The sequence below is a fragment of the Schistocerca gregaria genome, chromosome 3 (assembly GCF_023897955.1).
Source record: "Schistocerca gregaria isolate iqSchGreg1 chromosome 3, iqSchGreg1.2, whole genome shotgun sequence".
Classification (NCBI taxonomy): Eukaryota; Metazoa; Arthropoda; class Insecta; order Orthoptera; family Acrididae; genus Schistocerca; species Schistocerca gregaria.
The window spans coordinates 612,020,766-612,039,965 of NC_064922.1; the positions used below are offsets into that span (position 1 = coordinate 612,020,766).

General features: G+C 38.3%; 1 protein-coding gene across 1 annotated transcript in view; it reads left to right on the forward strand.

Moving 5' to 3' along the window:
- LOC126356191 (palmitoyltransferase Hip14) overlaps window positions 1-19,200 on the forward strand; it is a 129,978-nt gene that overhangs the window by 61,160 nt on the left and 49,618 nt on the right. The gene's annotated exons all lie outside the window — the stretch shown is intronic.

A 19,200-nucleotide genomic window follows, 5' to 3' on the forward strand; every position in this document is an offset into this window, starting at 1 on the left:
GTGCAAAACTCAGCTTACCCTTTTCTCATATGATGTACTACAAACTATGGATGGAGGGCAACAGGCAGATTCCGTATTTCTGGATTTCCGGGCTGTATTTGACATGGTGCTCCATTGCAGGTTGTTAACGAAGGTATAATATTATATAAATGATTTTGCAGATGGGGAGGGAAGCAACCTGTGGTTGTTTGCTGATGATACCGTGGTGTGCGGTAACATGTCGAAGTTAAGTGACTGTAGGAAGATATAAGATGACATAGACAAAATTTATAGTTGGTGTGATGAATGGGAGCTGTCTCTAAATGTGGGAAAATGTAAGTTAATGTGGGTAGGTAGGAAAACCAAACCTGTAATGTCTGGATATTGCATTAGTAGTGTACTGCTTGACACAGTTATGTCATTTAAATATCTGGGTGTAGCATTGCAAAGTGGTATGAAATGAAACGAGCATATGAGGACTGTGGTAGGGAAGGTGAATGGTTGACTTTGGTTTATTAGGAGAATATTAGGATCATGTGGTTCATCTCTAAAGGAGCCTGGTTCAACTTATTATTGAATACGGTTCGAGTTTTGGGGTCTGTACGTGATCACATTGAAGGAGGACATTGAAGCATTTCAGAGGCAAGTTGCTGGACTTGTCAACAGCAGGTTCAAAGAACATGTAAGTGTTACAGAGATGCTTCAGGAGCTCAGATGGGAATCTCTGGAGGGAAGGCAACATTCTTTTCGAAGAACACTATTGAGAAAATTTAGAGAACCGGCATTTGAAGCTGACTGCCAGATAATTCTGTTGCCACCAATATACATTGTGTGCAAGGTCCATAAAGATAAGATAATAAAAATTAGGGCTCCTACAGAGGCATATAGGCAGCCAGTTTTCCCTCACTCTGTTTGCCAGTGGAACAGGAAAGGAAAGGACTAGGTACAGGGTACTCTCCACCATGCACCATACGGTGGCTTGCGGAGTATCTATGTAGATGTAGAACTGGGCTGAAATCAGCATTTTCAATATGTGTGCTATGGTTTGTTCATGCCCATCATTGCTTTTGTGAAAAAGAACAGCCCCAATACCATGTCGAGACATGTAGGTGGCCATGATAAAGGTATTTTGGTGGGTCAAAGTCTGCCATCCAAGTCGCTGACTTTAACCCATTAATGCCCAAAACTATTTTTTGTTTTTGATGAAATTAAGTCAAAGTAGTTCTTTTAAGGATAGCAGCATGTATCAATAATTAAAAATGTTATTTTTTTAAAAAATTATATTGTTTTATTTCAAATATGATAAAACATATGATGGACATTAACATTTACAGTTCAATAGCACAAGGTAATTTTTTATGTAGTGAGAAAATGATGTTAAATCTAATTTTATTCATAAAAAGTGATACAGTACTTGTTTTCCAATTTTCAATTTTCCATGAAGTGTCCAACATTGTATCTGCAGATACCATTTATATCATTTGGTCCACCTTTCCTGGATTTTAGCATGAGCCCTTGAGCTTTATCCATTACTGGTGACCTCAGTAGAGATAGTACAACACTTCTTTGGCACTCCAACAAACTTTGTGTTATTCACCTTTCTATATGGCATCCACGTATTGACAAGGCTACTGTCAAGCCAGAATCTAACAAAAGGTGAGTACCATTTTTTTTTTTTGGAGCAGAGTCTGGTCCTATATAGACCTCTCAGTTTCTTGAGAAGATCAGTGCTTCCTATTCCTTTGTTGAACAGGTGTACTAATGTTGGCTGAGGCATGGTTACTTGCTTTCATTCTGCTTTTCTCCATCTCTTGCCAGGTCCACTCAGTAAGACAATCATTGATTTGCAGATTAGTTGCTGATGTCTCTTGGGTATTGTCATTCCATATTAGTGGCATAAGGTGTTCATCTTGAAGAACATAATGAGATCCACAAGGTTGCACTTTTAAGTCTTTCTGTGTTGATTTCTCGATCATGTCTCTCCAGATAGTGCCAATGTTTAATTCGTGCTTGCTTAGTGCTTCCAAGAGTAGGAAAGAATTGAAATAGTTGTCAATGAAGACAGTGGAATTAGTAGGAAGAAAATCTGCACAATTTTTTTCTGTAACTGAAGTTCCCACTATTTTTCCTTCTTCTTTGTCATCAGCACCAGAGTAAGGACTGAACTTCACAACATAGCCTTCTGGTGTTGCATGACACCACAACTTGTAATCATTGCGAATAGGTTTCCTCCTTATGAATTGTTTCATCATGTTATGGCCTTAGTAGGGTTCCGTGGCACCATCTAAAGAGAACATCCTAGTGGCTGGACAAGTTGCAGAAACATGATGTTGTGGTGTCTCAAAAGCGTATCAGTTTTGTAAGTTTTATTACTTGTATCTATAGTTGTGTTATCATTGAAATGATGAAAACATTGGATTTTTTCCACACTTGTTTCTACTAAGTGAATCACTTACAAGATAATTGTAAGTGTCTGCTCATTTCCCAATACATTCTTCTAAAAGGAACTGGATTGTAACCAGAAAGAATAAGTATTCCGAAATATTTGCATAACTCATCAACTGAAAGTTGAAATTGTAAATATCCTTTTGGAGCAGCATATTTCACTGTCTCTTTACAAATGTACTCCATTAATTCTTCATTGGTAACTGCCTTGAATATATCTACAGGCGTGTTATGAGACTGCTTCATTTTAGCCGCAAGAAAAGGCTCTGATACATTAGCATTGAAATCTACTTGAGTGCCAACATTCATGGTATTCAGTTAATTTGCTATCCACTTCCATAGTATTGTTTTATATTTCTTTGATGTTTATGGTGTGTTCTTACCTCTGTTGTTGTTTTCTCTCACAGGCTGCACAATAACACAGCTTGTTTCATTCTGAAGTGGCTTTTACTTCCACTGGCTGTAAAAGAATCCCCTTACCAATCTCACTTAAACTACGAATCCATCATCTTCACTAGAAGCATCATCATAGGTGGAATCATTTGCATCATGTGATGTAAGAAAGACTAAATCCATCTTGTAAGCTCAGTCTGTTTCATTGCAGATACTATCTTCATCGCTGTGATTTTCAAGCAGTTTCAGAATCTCTTCTGTACCATGGGGTTTGTCTGGATTATAATAGTATTTATTTGACCTGCCAGTAAAATATACTACGTAAGAATCTACCAAAATGACCTCAGGAAACAATTGCATCTGTTATTTTATTCTAAAAGTAAAAAGGAAGAAATGTTTCCTGAGTTATATTAATAGTAGTGATAGTTTCCCGATGTGTGATACATAATCCGACAAAGTATTACTCTATTACATAAAACTAGATAAAGATTTTACAACCGGTAAGATTTAGTATTAATCTGATCTAATACTAAAATCATAAACCAAACATTTATACAAATACAAACAGTTTCAGTTATCATAAAATTCTTACCCGTCACATGTTACGTTGCCGGTTCAGTGTAGCACTAAGAGGAAATGGCTAGCTGTACAATAATGGTATTTTTGTGTCACTAAAAACTATTTTTGTTGTGGAGTGTCACCCACTGACTGTACAGACTAACAATAGTAAGCAGCCTACACCATTCCATCCAGTGGTAACAACACAAAATAAAAACATGTATGCAACGTATGAATAAGATACTGCGGGCATTAATGGATTTTAGGGCCTTGCAGTCTGAGTACCATTTGGTGTAAATTTGACATACTAATTTATTTTGCTAAGAAATAATGAAATGTCTTTTAAGTTTGCAAGGACTTTAATTTTTTTCTATGGCTTCCACATGTTGCTGTGTCAGTTGAAGTCCTTCATGGCTTAATATGTAGCCTTAGTATTCCACTTGCTTTTAAAAGAATTTGCAATTTTGTATGGTGCACTTTAGGCTATTTTGTTGTGTCTATAGCAGTAGACATAGCTGTTTTGTAGTGCCAGATATAATACCACTGGTCAGAATAACATCAAATTGCAACAGAATATTATCAGAGAAGGGGGAAAATGTATAGCAGAAGAAAAATAAATAGTTACAAAATGTAGCAATAGATGGCACTGTAAGCATCATAATTTAATAGTGGTCTACTACAAATGACAAATGAATCATACAACAATGCCTATGCATTAAACAAACTGTACTACTCAGTATGCATGGGTGTACAGGTGTGATACTGTTAGTAACGTAAGCCCATCCATCACGGCAAGGTCATATCACATCGGATGGGAAAAATCGGTTTTTAATTGTCCTGAGGCCAAAAACCACATAAAAAGCATCACTCACAGTGGTTGCTAATGGGAGCCAAAAACCCCATAAAAAGCATAATCAAAATCAGATCAGATTATTAATTTCCATGTGAGTGGCGCAAAACATGTTCAATATGCTGTCCACCGTTTTCTATAACAAGTTGAAATCGAGACACAGCATGTTCCATAACTGATCTAAGTGTTTCCAGTGTCACGTTCAGAATGTGTTGCACAATGCATGCCTGCAATGAAGCCAAATTTGCAGTCGGAACACTGAACACAACTTCTTTCAGATAGCCCCACAGCCGAAGTCACACGGATTAAGATCAGGTGATCGGGATAGCCAGGCTGTATGGACATGGTGGCTGATTATTCTAGCATTTCCAAAATAGCACTTCAGCAGCTTCTTAAATGGATTTGCAATGTGTGGAGGTGCGCCATCTTGCATAAAAATGAGTCCATCCATGCTGTTGGAGAGCCAGAATGACATGGTTGCACAAAAGACACTCATAGTGCTTACCAATGATGGTACATGTAACAGGACCGGGAGCACCTGTCTCTTCGAAAAAATATGGCCCTCTGGTAAATGATGCCATAAACCCGCACCACACAGTGACCTTTTCAGGATGAAGTGGCACTGGTTGTTTTTCATGTGGAATTTCCATTGCCCATATGCGACAATTCTGTGTATTGACATATGCTGTCAGATGGAAGCGGGCTTCGTCTGTCCACAAAATCTTCCATGCCAATCATGTCCACTTCCATGCAAGCCAGAAATTGTAAAGCAAAGGTCTCTCTTACTGGCAGGTCAACAGGAAGCAACTCATGCACATGGTTAATTTTGAATGGATAGCAAAGAAGAATGTTTCGTAAGATTCTACGCAGCTTGCTCACAGGTATGTCCAATGTTTGGGCAATTCTCCATGCAGTATATGTTTGCACACCACCACTTGTCTCCTCCTGTATCGCTGTGGCCACTGCTTCTACTGATGTCAAATCAGTTCCTTTCCTCCCTCCACAAGGTTGCACACCAAAAGAACCCATCTTTCTGAATTTCCGAATCGTTTTCTCCAGGCCCACGGTAGTCATGATGTTGATGTTTCTACTATTTTAAAATGAAAAGATATAAAAGCATCCATCATAAAAATGTTTTACACCTAATGTGATGGCACAATTGATACTGCCATTACAATACATTTTTTGCACAAGAGTGTACCATCCTTGCATTTGTGATGTTGGCTGAAGAGACAGAAAACCAATTTAATACCTCTGTATAAAAAGGGGCTAACTGCACTTTTCCCATATCATATACCAGGCTCTATAAGTTTTACAATCTAGTCCAATTATCACTTCAGTGGGAGAAAGGGATAAATACTGTAGATATCCCTAATTTGCATTGAACATTAATGAGATCACCTCCTATGTTCGACATCAGATTTGTAAAATATGAGTTATCCTGTTTTTGCACTGAGCTCTTCAGTTCATCATTTATGATAAAAACTGATTTGAATAAGAAATTGTAGTAACTGGTTGTTGATTGTTAGAGGCAGTGAAAAGTGTTGCAGTTGCTCTGGAGGAGGTTGTAATGGTGGCTATAACATGTTTACACTGCTGTGATGATGTTGGTGCAGTGTGGTTTTGCTTCCGCAAATTTCCACTACATGTCCTTGTTTACAGCACTACTGCACCCAGTGCGTATCCCTATACAGGACTGACTGGGCATATGTTTAGCAAAACATCTGGGCACCATGGATACCAATCTCTCCTGTTGGAATAGTTAAGTTGGATGGTAGGGGGTTATGTGAACACTGTCAGTCAGATACTTGCCGCTAATGATTTGTTGTTCTGGGCCATGTCTCTAAATGGATGTTGAGGTTGACTCACAGCTCAGATGATGAAGTATACGAGTTCCAATCACACTTTCTGTAGTGTGAATTGGAATGCTGTTTTACAGATCTCACTTTCATCAAAATTTGGTGAGTTTCATTCGCTGTTTTAAGCAGTTTTACAGAAGATGCACTCCTTTCCTGAAAATAGTGCTGTGCTACATCTGGCATTTCTTCGAGAGTATGATTTGGTAATTTCAATGCCTATGCACAAACTTCTTTGTCAGTTGCATATGTAATTATTATATCATACACTAATGATTCAGCATTGGACTGTTTATTTATAATTTTGATATTTATCAAAAATTGACTCTGCACTGGGAACCCACAGTCATTTCTTTTACAATGATTCCTGGTCCTCTCTACAAATGGCATGTTAGATGTGAAATGGACTGACCCATGTCCTGATTGTACACCTTGTTTACTTGAAAGATGCGATAAGCAATAATATCTCTGCTAGTAAAAGCTTGTAAAAGTGTAAGGATGCTTTCCTTGTGTGGTTACAGTGGTCAGTTGAGACATGGTGGCAGTGCAGCAAATGATGGATGCTACTTCTTATGCCAAAAAGAAAATTGAGCCTAGCTGCTACAACATGTGTCTGCTGCTCATAACGCTTAGAGCATGTAATGTGGATTTCTGATAAATCTAAATACTCACATTAATGAATAGAACTAATTTTTTTGCAGAAGATACAGTATTTGGGGGTTCATAGACAGCAGTAAAACACTCTGTTTAGTAGTGTTGATCATGCTACTTGCCTGGAGCTGGAACTGCAACATCTGTTGTATGAACCTCAGTCTTTGTCTTCTGAATGAAGTCACACAAATGGTGGTAATGGTGGGTGCTGTTCTGGTTTGATAAGGGGTTTTAGTATAACCTGTTGTTGCTTATTTTTTGGAATTTGTTTTTGTAGTTTTCTTGCCATATCTGCTATTGCATTTGAAGTTGCAACTGTTGCTTTCATTATTCTTCTTGTTTGGTCTGCTGTTGCATTTGAAATTGTGGCTGTTGCTGCCATAGTTTCATGAATTCTGAATCCGTAATCACTGGTCCTTATTGTACTAACCACATGCTATGGTGCACTACACACTTCATTACACAAAAACATGAGTTCACTGAAATCAATTGATAGTTCACAATACAAGTCTGCACCGAATATCGTAAATTGTAGAATGCACCAAGAGGATAATCCAGATAGTCCAGGGTCAAGCAAAACTGTCAATAGCTGCAGAACAGCATTTCAAAATGTACTCCAGTTGAAATCCAGTTAACAACCAGATCATGAAAGTATGGTGTAAAAAAGGTAGAGACTTTAGCACAGCACAATTCGAAGCATCTTATAGTGGTCTGGTATCTGGGTTTTATCCCTAGCTTGTCATTGGTAGCCTTGTCCACGTACACTCTCATTTTCACTTCTTATAGGCCCCTGGAGGAGTTGTTGATAATGTCCACTGACATTGTAGGATATCAACCTTGCTGTCAGATGAAAAGAGTTACAGCAGCACTAAACTTTCTCATCTTAGTCCACTGAGCCCGGTTTAAAATGTATGTTGATGGGAGGATAATTGTCATTGAGTTTCTTTTTCATGTACCAGTTCTTTAAATGGATCCAACAGGATTTCATGGGAATGTGATCACCTTTCTATTTAAGATTCCCAGTAATGTTGCCTAAATGTTTCCATTACACTTTGATATACACTTGACTAACATGTTAGGATCTTAGCAGTGTGTCTTTGAATTCATTCAACCTTATTTATTTATTTATTTACATTTTCTTTGCTTAGAGCCATCCCAGTCATGGCTTTTGCAAATGGTAATAGTATGACAATAATTGTACTGTCAAAATATGTTATATACTGCAATTGTATCTTATATCTATTTTCTAAATTTATAACATGACACCTGATACGCTACTGGTTCATGTTATAATCATTGTCTTAAAATTCTTTGAGAGAATATAAGGATTTTTCTATCAGAAAATATGTGAATTTGATGTTAAAATCAGGCCCTGTATGTTGTTAGAGAGTTTTGTACTTTGTTAAACCAAATCAACCCATTCATGTAAGGTCTTCTATCTGTAATTTTTAATTTTGTTCTTTTGCCGAAATAATTCAATTTTGTCCAGGTATTGTGATCAAGTACATCACTGCACTTAATAACTTCCTTTGATTGACTGATAAAAATGTAACTAATTCAAATACATATAAATAATATATTGTTAGGTGTTTGTGGTGCTCATATACTTCACTATACGAATCTCTTATCGGCTGTCCCATGTCTAATCCTTATCGCTCTTTTCTGCAACAGTAGTATTCTTTTTAAGTGGCACATGCACAGCCTTATAGTTTGAGCCCCAAATTAGGAAAACGATAAATTGTACCACACTATATTATTTTCAATGTTTAGCTAGGAATTATATCTGCGAGATGCCTAAAGAAGTAAGAGGCAGTATGGACTTTTCCAAATTAAAAATTAATGTGGTTTGTTGACCGCAAATTTTCATCAGCATACCCCCCCAGAAATTTACATATTCCAGTTTCTGTTGTGCACGTGTTGTGTACATTATTTGCATAGCTGTAATGAGAACTGCCAATTTTATGTGCCAGTAATTGAGATTTTGTGACATTCGCCTGTAGGCCCTGATCATTGAAGTATTTTGTTGCTTCTGTTATACCACTAGTAGTGAAAGATTCTTGTTGTGTACATCCTGTACTACAGAATAAGATTGATATATCATCTGCATAGCTAATTAAATGGGAGTTAATGGATTGTGCAAAGTTGTTATTACATATGAGGAAGAGAAAGGAACCAAGGATTGAGCCCTAAGGTACACCATGTATTATTGTTTCATTTGTGGATTGAAAATTTATAATTTTGTCATCTAGTTTGCATGTAAGTGTACTGCATTGTTTATGATTCAACAAATTTGTGGCTAGAAGATTCATAGATGGATCCCCGATACGATATGACTTCAGTTTTTTTATAAGTAACCTATGCTTTACCATGTCGAATTCTTTTGTCAGGTCTAAAAATATACCGGGAGTCTTCATCTTCTGGTCCAACAGACAATAAACTTCATGGAAGAACTGTGTAACCGCTGTGGTTGCACTTAGCTCTTTTCTGAAGCCATGCCGGGAATCATGTCTGTTTTTGATATAGACTCCAAACGGTATGTAATGGTACTAATCTGTAGCCACCTCCTCCTATCCTCATCCTCCTCCTCTTCCACTTCCTCTTCTTTTTCTTCCTCTTCTTTTCCTTGGTGGTACTACAAGTTCTTCACCACAAAGCTGAAAAATTGTGGTTACTGAGTGGTGGTAAAAAATTACTGGCACAACAACATTGTTTTTAGTTTCACTTGTTCTCACATTTATTAATTTTAAATTAACTGTCTGGATGTTGATCAGTTTCTTAATTCTTCTGTTCATATATCGCATAGACCAGGCTAACCCATACAGTGACAGTTTAGTGGCAATACGTCTTGTAGTCTTTATCCTTCCACCAATCTCAGTTCAAAAATATAACAGGCATAGTTCCCTACTAAAGTCACTGTAGACACAGGTCAATAACACATCTATAAAGTGCATACTAGCAAACACAGTGCTTCTTAATATCAAAGTAGTTCACAAAGATACTGAATGGTATGTAAATGTCAATTGAAACAGTTGTTACATAGCATACACAATGTTGCTGCTAATATGTCCATGCCCGGACTCACTCTTATCGAAGAAGTTCATGCAGATAAATGACTACAGCTTGTTCAGTAACTGAGTGATGCAGAGATATTAGCTTGACTGACACTGAACACGGACTGAAGATATTCGGGGAGGTGCAGTATTTGGAAACAAATAAAAGGATATTTTATGATTTCATTAAATACATAGTAATTTGTGAAATTGTAAGATAAGAATTTATCATTGCAGATGAGCTACATGTTCCAGCAATAACTTTATTTACCTGATACACAGTTAATTAAAAAATTAACAAAAATTAAAGGACTGTTTAGTATCCCTCCACTGTGAATTACTTATTTACAAGTAACCATGTTTAAAATTATGTTAATTTATACAATTCTTAGACTGTGACTTGACTGAATTCTGGAGGTTGTAATTGGATTTAGGAGAATTAAACCAACAAACATATAATATGGATTTTGAGCATTAAACAGGAATAATCCTTTGGGTATGTCTAAACTTTAATTAAAATCACCAACTGAGTTAACTAGTTTTTGGACAGACAAAGATAGTTATAGAAAAACTTTCTACTTGGGAGTGTCAGTCCTCTCAAAACTAATGGTTATCTCTTTCGAATAGCTCCATTGGACACTGCTATAACAATTTCAGTTACACATTCCTTTTAAGCAAAACTAACTATATCACTACAGTCAGCAGGTTAAAAATTGCCACTTGAATAATAAATTAAGTAGAGATAGTACATGTACAGTGTAAGGGCCATTCAAATATATGTAATATACACACTGTATGTTTAGTCAGTGTATGTTTAGTCAATTCCGTAGAAATGTTGGAACACGTGAGGCAACACTGACCTTACGGCTTATCTTCTAGAAAGATTAAGGAAAGGGAAACCTACGTTTCTAGCATTTGTAGACTTAGAGAAAGCTTTTGACAATGTTGACTGGAATACTCTCTTTCAATATATGAAGGTGGCAGGGGTAAAATACAGGGAACGAAAGGCTATTCACAATTTGTACAGAAACCAGATGGCAGTTATAAGAGTCGACGGACATGAAAGAGAAGCAGTGGTTGGGAAGGGAGTGAGACAGGGTTGTAGCCTCTCCCCGTTGTTATTCAATCTGTATATTGAGCAAGCAGTGAAGGAAACAAAAGAAAAATTTGGAGTAGGAATTAAAATACATGGAGAAGAAATAAAAACTTTGAGGTTCGCCAATGACATTGTAATTCTGTCAGAGACAGCAAAGGACTTGGAAGAGCAGTTGAGCGGAATGGACAGTGTCTTGAAGGGAGGATATAAGATGAAAATCAACAAAAGCAAAACGAGGATAATGGAATGTAGTCCCTTGTCCAAACTATTTATTGTCCACATTTCACTTCCATACGTGGCTACACTCCATACAAATACTTTCAGAAATGACTTCGATGCTGAGGGAATTAGATTAGGAAATGAGACACTTAAAGTAGTAAAGGAGTTTTGCTATTTGGGGAGCAAAATAACTGATGATGGTCGAAGTAGAGAGGATATAAAATGTAGACTGGCAATGGTAAGGAAAGCGTTTCTGAAGAAGAGAAATTTATTAACATCGAGCATAGATTTAAGTGTCAGGAAGACGTTTCTGAAAGTATTTCTATGGAGTGTAGCCATGTATGGAAGTGAAACGTGGACAATAAATAGTTTGGACAAGAAGAGAATAGAAGCTTTCGAAATGTGGTGCTACAGAAGAATGTTGAAGATTGGGTAGATCACGTAACTAATGAGGAGGTATTGAATAGGATTGGGGAGAAGAGAAGTTTGTGGCAAAACTTGACCAGAAGAAGGGATCGGTTGGTAGGACATGTCCTGAGGCATCAAGGGATCACAAATTTAGCATTGGAGGGCAGCGTGGAGGGTAAAAATCGTAGAGGGAGACCAAGAGATGAGTACACTAAGTAGATTTAGAAGGATGTAGGTTGCAGTAAGTACTGGGAGATGAAGGAGCTTGCACAGGATAGAGTAGCATGAAGAGCTGCATCAAACCAGTCTCAGGACTGAAGACCACAACAACAACAACATGTTTAGTCAGTCATATTTTGAAATATAAAAGGAAGAAAGTTATGAATATTAGTGCAACAGTAACAGATGGAGAGGTCCTATCATATATTTCAGAGAATGCAGTACTCTATAGAATTGATCACACTAGTGCCATGAATGCAACTTCTTTTACAGCTAGAATGCTATTTGCAGAATCTTTCCAACAAATCTAGGTCTTCTGATCACATTCAGTGCTACTGATTGTACTTACTTGCCCCATTTCATGTCACTTCTTCATGTTACCACTAAACATAAAAATGATGTGGCAGTTCCAGAAGTTTACTGTTATTCTTGTAATTGGTTTCTACATCAACCTTGCTTTTTCCTTGAGTATTATCTTACATTTATTATCAGGGTGAGTATCACATGTGACAAAAATTTGGTGTCATAAAGTGACGTAATTACAGGATGTAAAAGTGCTGTAAAGGTTGAAGTCTTTCTGAATTTCCTCATATTTTTTTGTGACAATTCTCTCTTGTAGACAACAAAATACTGCTTGAACTGTAGTCTATAGACTGCATCAAAAAATTGTTATATATATTGTGAATGTTAGTGCTCTTACTATGCTCCCTGTGAAGGACCCATTGTTACCTTCCTTTCTATTGAACAATAACCTTTCCCTGCAGCTTCACCCACATTTGCATCTGACACATTTGTTGAACACTCCTCCTCCTCCCTCTCCATGTGTCCCCCTCTTCCCACCCTCTGTCTGTCTGCCTCATCCTCCCATCTCTGTCTGTCTAACTCCTCCCTTCCACTCTCTCTGTCTGTCTCTTCATCTCCTCCTCTGTCTCTCTTTGTCCATTTCCTCCACCCCTCTCTCTGACCATATTTTCCTCCCCACTGCCTCTGACCACTTCGTCCTCTCCACTCACTCTGATTACATCCTCCTTCTCTCTCTCTCTCTCTCTCTCTCTCTCTCTCTCTCTCTCTCTCCCCCCCCCCCCCCCCCCCCCCTCCTCCACCTCCTCCTCCTTTTTACCTGCCCATTACCCTCCACACCTGCCATCTGCCTTTTGCATCTCCCCCTCCTCCGCTCCTTCCTTCCATTTCCTCTTCCCTCTCCATCTGTCCATCCCACCACCCCCCTGTGTCAATTTCAACCTGTCCGCAGACAAGCTCTTTGGCACATGTAGCCCCTGCAGTACAGTTCAGCAAAGCAGGTGGATACTGCTCCCGCAACACGCCTGGGCTTGAAAATCATTTATTTTGCCCAGACGTACAGCCTGATAAGCAAAGCAGGTCATTAAAACAGGCCAATATCATTCAGTCATGATACGTGGTTCATGAATTGCAGCCTACATATCAGAGCCCGGAAAATTGTTTCTTGCCTTTTAGATATGAGCTTTCCAGAAAAGCAGGTTGATTTTGCATATTGATACTGCAGATCAGCCTGTATGTCAGGGGCTGGACAAAATATATTTTTGCCCATATCAGTGTCGCTATTGGAGCTAGGAGGTTATAAATCCCACAGTGCTGATACTCATGAGGCCTGCTGTTTCTGTGTCAAGTTGGTTGAAATTGATCCAGGGGTTTGGGAGGCGATCCCGGACATACATAAATACACTCTGCTTTATATACTGGGTGAACATTATTGATACTGACAAACTGCAGGGACAGATTCCTGACTGGAAATGAAGGAAAAAGGTGCTATGAACTTTTGTCCTGAAATGAATGATGTACATGCAATGACACACCGTCAGGTGGCTTGTGGAGTATGGATGTAGATGTAGATGTAGACAACAAATTGTCCTGGCCACAGAACAGAGCTACATCCCATCCACGTCACCACATATATTCAAAATGGCCTCCATGGGATTGCAGGTGATAGGAATAGTAGCAGTTGTCATGCAGGTTACACATAATTGTGCTTTGGCTTACATCATGTTGGTGTGCCACTTGTCTGGAGCTTGTACTATGATTCTTCTCAGTATCCTGTAGAACATGGTTCTCCAAATCTGGTGTCCACACAGTCCACCACCTCCCTGCACGTTCTTTTGTCTGGAAGGACCCATGATAACGCAAATGCCCAAAAAGAACTTGAAATGTTGTTTGATGTGGTTGGTTGCTTTGAGAGTACGTGTTTTGATATAGCTGTGCTGCCTCTCAACCATTTCCATCTGCTTAACCATACACAAACACCACCTTGGCTTCTTCCTGACATGAATACCGGACCATTCTACTGCTTACAGTATGCTGCATCAATCACACAGCCTACATTACACAAGGAACACATGGCACAGGGTCAGAGGAACTGTCATTTGTAAACGCCATCTACCATGGCAATGATGCATTTCCGGACACTTGTTCAAAGCCCTTTATTCCTCCATTTACAGTAAGAAATCTGTCCCTGTAGTTTGCCGCTTTCATTCATGTTCACCCGATTCCCTATTCAGTAGAACATCCTGGATTCTATGTGTCAAAATACCTTGGAGCTGATCCATGAAGCCACTCCTTATGATCATAAAAACATGCCTGTGAAGATACTCCATGTGATCATACTATGGTTACTGGTTGGCCATGTAGCTCAGTGTCAATTGCATTTTGGAAATCTGTAAATATATAGGCTGCCTGTTCATCATCATCTACTATTTTCTGTCATGCTGGTTCTGTGAAATGTCATAAAAATATCATAATGTTTGAGCTTAGAGTATGCTCTAGGACTCTGTAAGATATGGATACTGCCACTTTCTTAAACATGAGTTATCACAATATTTTCTGTTGTGTGAGAGTATTTGCTGCATGAAATATTATTGATATGTAAGATTTTGAGAAAGGGCCAGTTCTATAATGTATTCAATGAAAAATCCAGTAGCTCTTCTGTCTGGACTTGGTGCCTTGTTCACTTTGAGTAGTGTAACTGGTTCTCAGTATTGGGAATGCTTCTTTCAATGTGTCTCATTTATGACTGTGAGCTGTGGTCAAACAATGATGTGATTTCATCATGTATGAATTCAGAACCTATTTCAGCCTTCTGTCTGATGTCTTCAGTTTTAACACTACACTAATCCATGAGAGATTCTGTTGAGTATTCAGATCCAGTCATAGACTTTGCATGTGACCAGAAATGCTTTTGTGCTGGATCCTTATCCAGAACCTGTGGGTTTGTCCCATAGTCCTTCTCACAGGTGCACAAATTGCAATTGTGTTGTTTTCATCAGTTTTGCTGTGTTTTCGTTCATAGCAAGATTGTGTAAATATATTTTTTTCACTACAGTATATAAGTACTTCTATTACACCATGATGGACTTTTTTTGTATTTGTTTTTCTATCCTGAGCATGATGTATAATGTGTTTGGGCTTTAACATCCCCAACTCTTGAATGTTTGTCAAATTTAAACTGATGGCTCTCAGCATGTCTTTCAAGTAGGTTGTTAGTGAATATGCCTTAGTTCTATCAAACACGTTTTCCCATAGCTTTCTTAATGATATTTTTGGCATTCTGACCATCTTCACTGTAATCTAATAACAAGTGCATGGTTATTAATTCAGGTCTCTCTGTTGACACTATTAGAAAGATAGCATCTTCTGTGGACCGGACACCTAGAAAGTTTCTTACATGAAAGATCTGTTGGACTAGTTCAAAACAGTTGTCTAAAAATGTTTTCAGTAATACTTGCGACATTTCCTGGTGTATTTGACACATGTTCAGAGGGGGAGGAACTACGTGTAATAATTACTGTGCTGTGCTCTACAGATGTGTAATTACTGATTTGTTTATTCAGGGTACAACCCACTCTCTGAGTCCTTCACCTTTGGTTCTCATGCAGTCTGGCCTGTGTTGTAGATAAAAATCGTGTTTTATATAGGTTCAGAAAATTACCAAATAATTGAAGTCTACTCTTTTTTTTTTTAAGACGTGTCTGTTCTTTCAACTTATGAGGTGTGTGAGAAAAATAATGAGACTGACAATACTGTGAGCAATCTGGAGATACTGTGATGTTGTACTTGTGTAGACTGGTGTCCTCATCCCTTCCAGATGCTCATTCTGAGTGTCATCTCTGTACAGCTATCACATGATTTATAACAGTGCCATCAGTGAAGTTGCGCTTTTACGAAGATGGAACAATGGAATTTAGAGCAATGTTATGCCATTGAGTTTTGTGTTAAATTTGGGTAATCTGCGAGTGGGACCTTTGAAAAGTTGAATCAGGGGCTATAGGAATCATTCCTTATCAAAAGTACAAGATTTTCACTAACACAAATTATTTTTGGAAGAACAACTTCACTCAGGGAGCTGTTCAACTTCAAAAACTGATGAAAACGCGTGAATGCTCTTGTGAGATTGTTCCTCCAGGACAAACTGTCAACCAAGTGGTTTACAAAGGTATTCTTGAAAGCTTCAGGAAAAGGGTGAATTGATTGGAGAGGACATTGCATACAAGTGGATACTGCACCATGACAATGCTCAGTGTCACATGGCCACTTTCATCACAGAACTTTTTATCTCAAAAGGTATTCCTGTTGTTCCACAGCCTCCCTATTCACTTGATCTGAGGACTTGTGACTTTTTTTCGTTTCCTGAAATTGAAAAAATCTTAAAAGCATGTCATTTTGGGACTGTGAAGAATGTTCAAAAGAATATGGCCAACATGTTAAAGGCACTACCAGTTGAAGACTGGGAACGTCTACTCTGCTGGAGTACAGCTGCCATAGGAAACTATTTTGGAGGGGACAATATTGTTGTTTGAAGAAAAAAAAAACTTTGTTGGACAAAAAATCAGTCTCAGCACTTTTCTCACACACCTCATATCCAGCTCTGGAAAATCCCATATACAATTGTCAGCAATTTAACTTTGTCACTTCCATAAAGTGTGAACAAAACTATCAACAGCTCAGTGTTCACTCTCTAATAAGCTTTAGCACATACTCTCCAGCAGAACTCTCTATTCATTTTTTCATCACATAGGCCATTTTCAGGGTGCACACTATTTTATGGAGTACAGCTTGTCTTAGAGGCAGAGACGCCACTACACGGAATAATCGCCAAATCAGCAGGTGCTTGGAAGCTTGACAAAGGACAGAACAACCCCCTTCTTGCAGAAATACTGCTTCCATAACACTCATTAACATGCACAAATAATACAAATTCATCTGTCTCGCGTGTGTTCCAAAGCTCCCTAAAACTACTGATGAAAATTAACTGTATGTTTGGTGAGCATTAACATTGTGCAGCACATCACTTCATGAAAGTGGTATGTTACCCCACATACTTCAGGTGATACTGACCACATTAAAGCTGACACCTACTCTATTGCCAAACACTTGGGGTATTCCAGTACTCTCAAATTAAGGCTGTTTTTGGATGGCTCTACAAATGATGGGGATGAATCTGGTAGGTGCTAGATGCATCTACTTATTAATCCAGTTCCATCCACCCCGGTTAATCTTGTCCTCATGAACTCCTAGTCAGATTGATGATTTTGGACCTTGTTAGATCTAATTTTTTTGCTTATCATTATAAATACTTCACATCATGAGGAGCCTAGTGTATGTTGCTCCAGCTCAAGTGCCCATCTGTGGCAGCCTCATGGGGCAGTGTTGGAAGAGCTTGTTCTAACCTGTCATTCCTATATACAGTCTATACTTTCAAAAATTTCCTTTGCCTCTGCTTACAGTTTGTCACTTTCAGTTCTTAATGTAGGAGATATGGGAGCTGCTTTCTAGTTCTGGTACTCCACACCAAGTGTTCTGACAGTTAAAATTAATGTCTTTGAATTCTAGATCTCTCATATTTGTTATGTTTTAGTAAAGGATGTCTTCCCTACTGTTGATTTAGAAATTGGAGTTGATTTTAAAAAGAAAAAAAGAAGCCATGTACATTTTACGTGTACTCTGCCAACCAATGGCTATTTCTGGAGTATTACACATACCTGAGGTTCCCATGCCGACTTACAACCATTCACCATTCACCCTGTTGATCAGGTTGCAAAAAACAAGAAGTATATACCCTCCGCTTAGTTTTAGATTAGAGGACCTCTATCAGTCCCATAACAGCACTGCAAATACAAAGTTGTACTGGGACCCCATGAGGGATGCTAGCCATTTTCAAGGTTTTTGACAGTCTCCTGAAAAAACTGAGAAGGATTTCATATCCCAGGCAATAGCTGCTGTTGGTGTTGATGTGATCTGCAGTTGAGTTCAAACCATGCTCTCATTTGGTCTTAAGATAGTCTCCTCAATCTAGCAGCTACATCCACCTGGGACACACTCTGAGAGCAAATGTGATTCGTCCCCCTCCTGTGACACTATTTCCATAACACTATTTCTCAATAACCGAATACTCTAAATGCGTACACCAAACATTCTTTTCTTCTCCCTTTGTGGATGCCGCATCATTGATAGAGGAGCGACTACTGCCTGAGGAGGAAAGACAAGAACTGCTGGTTGTCACTCATTATTAGTGGAAGACAATGACTCAAACTCATTTGTTAGAATTTGCAGTGTACAATGTATCCCATGTAATGGACTCCAGATCTTGGCACAATCCGCCAGCCACCATTAGATGACTTCTTGATACTAAATTGTGCTTCTCTGTAGTCAGTACCACCAACAGTAGTAACTGGCATACTCCATGGTGTGTATGTGGGTGACAGAAAATTGCTCTGAAACTCCATCATCTGTGCTATTCATAGCAGTCATATGAAGTGTGTCAAGAGTTGTCAAGCAACTTCCAGCAATTCACAGACAGTGGTCGACTACTCCTCCACCAAGGGGCCAAAACAGCCACACCTATATCTACTCATAAACTCTACATATAGACCTATCTCTTACAAATACAAAAACAGGATGGTGTCTTGTATTGAATTTATTGGAAAAGTTGTGGAAATTTCAGGGAATTCTGAAAGACCCAGGGGAATTTTGAAAGACTGTAGGGGTATGTCAACTATTTCTTGATCAAATAAGTATATTCTGAATCATTTTGTTACAATTCACTTGTAGATTATGCTTGAGGAACAGTAAATTGTGGAGTCGTGTAAGGAAATGTGAAGAGGAGCATTGAATTGTTTTAATGTCTGTGCCTCAATATCGGCTACCACCACTGTGCAAGCTGATGTCTAAAATCTCCTTGGGCTTTGAGTCGATTTCCTATTGTATGACTGAAGTGCAGCAGAGTGTAATGAGCATGTAAAAATTTATCATGTAGCTTTGAATTTGTTATTTGCAGATATGTAAAGGTGAGTTTTTAATTTTATGTAAATTATAAATTCAGATCCATATTTGGACATGTATGTTTTGTTGGTAAGTTTCAGTTCTTTTTTAACAATTTCAGTGCAAAGAAGTATTTTGCATACTTTCTTGTACTGTCAAGCTTCATGTTAACAATAGCCATAGTGT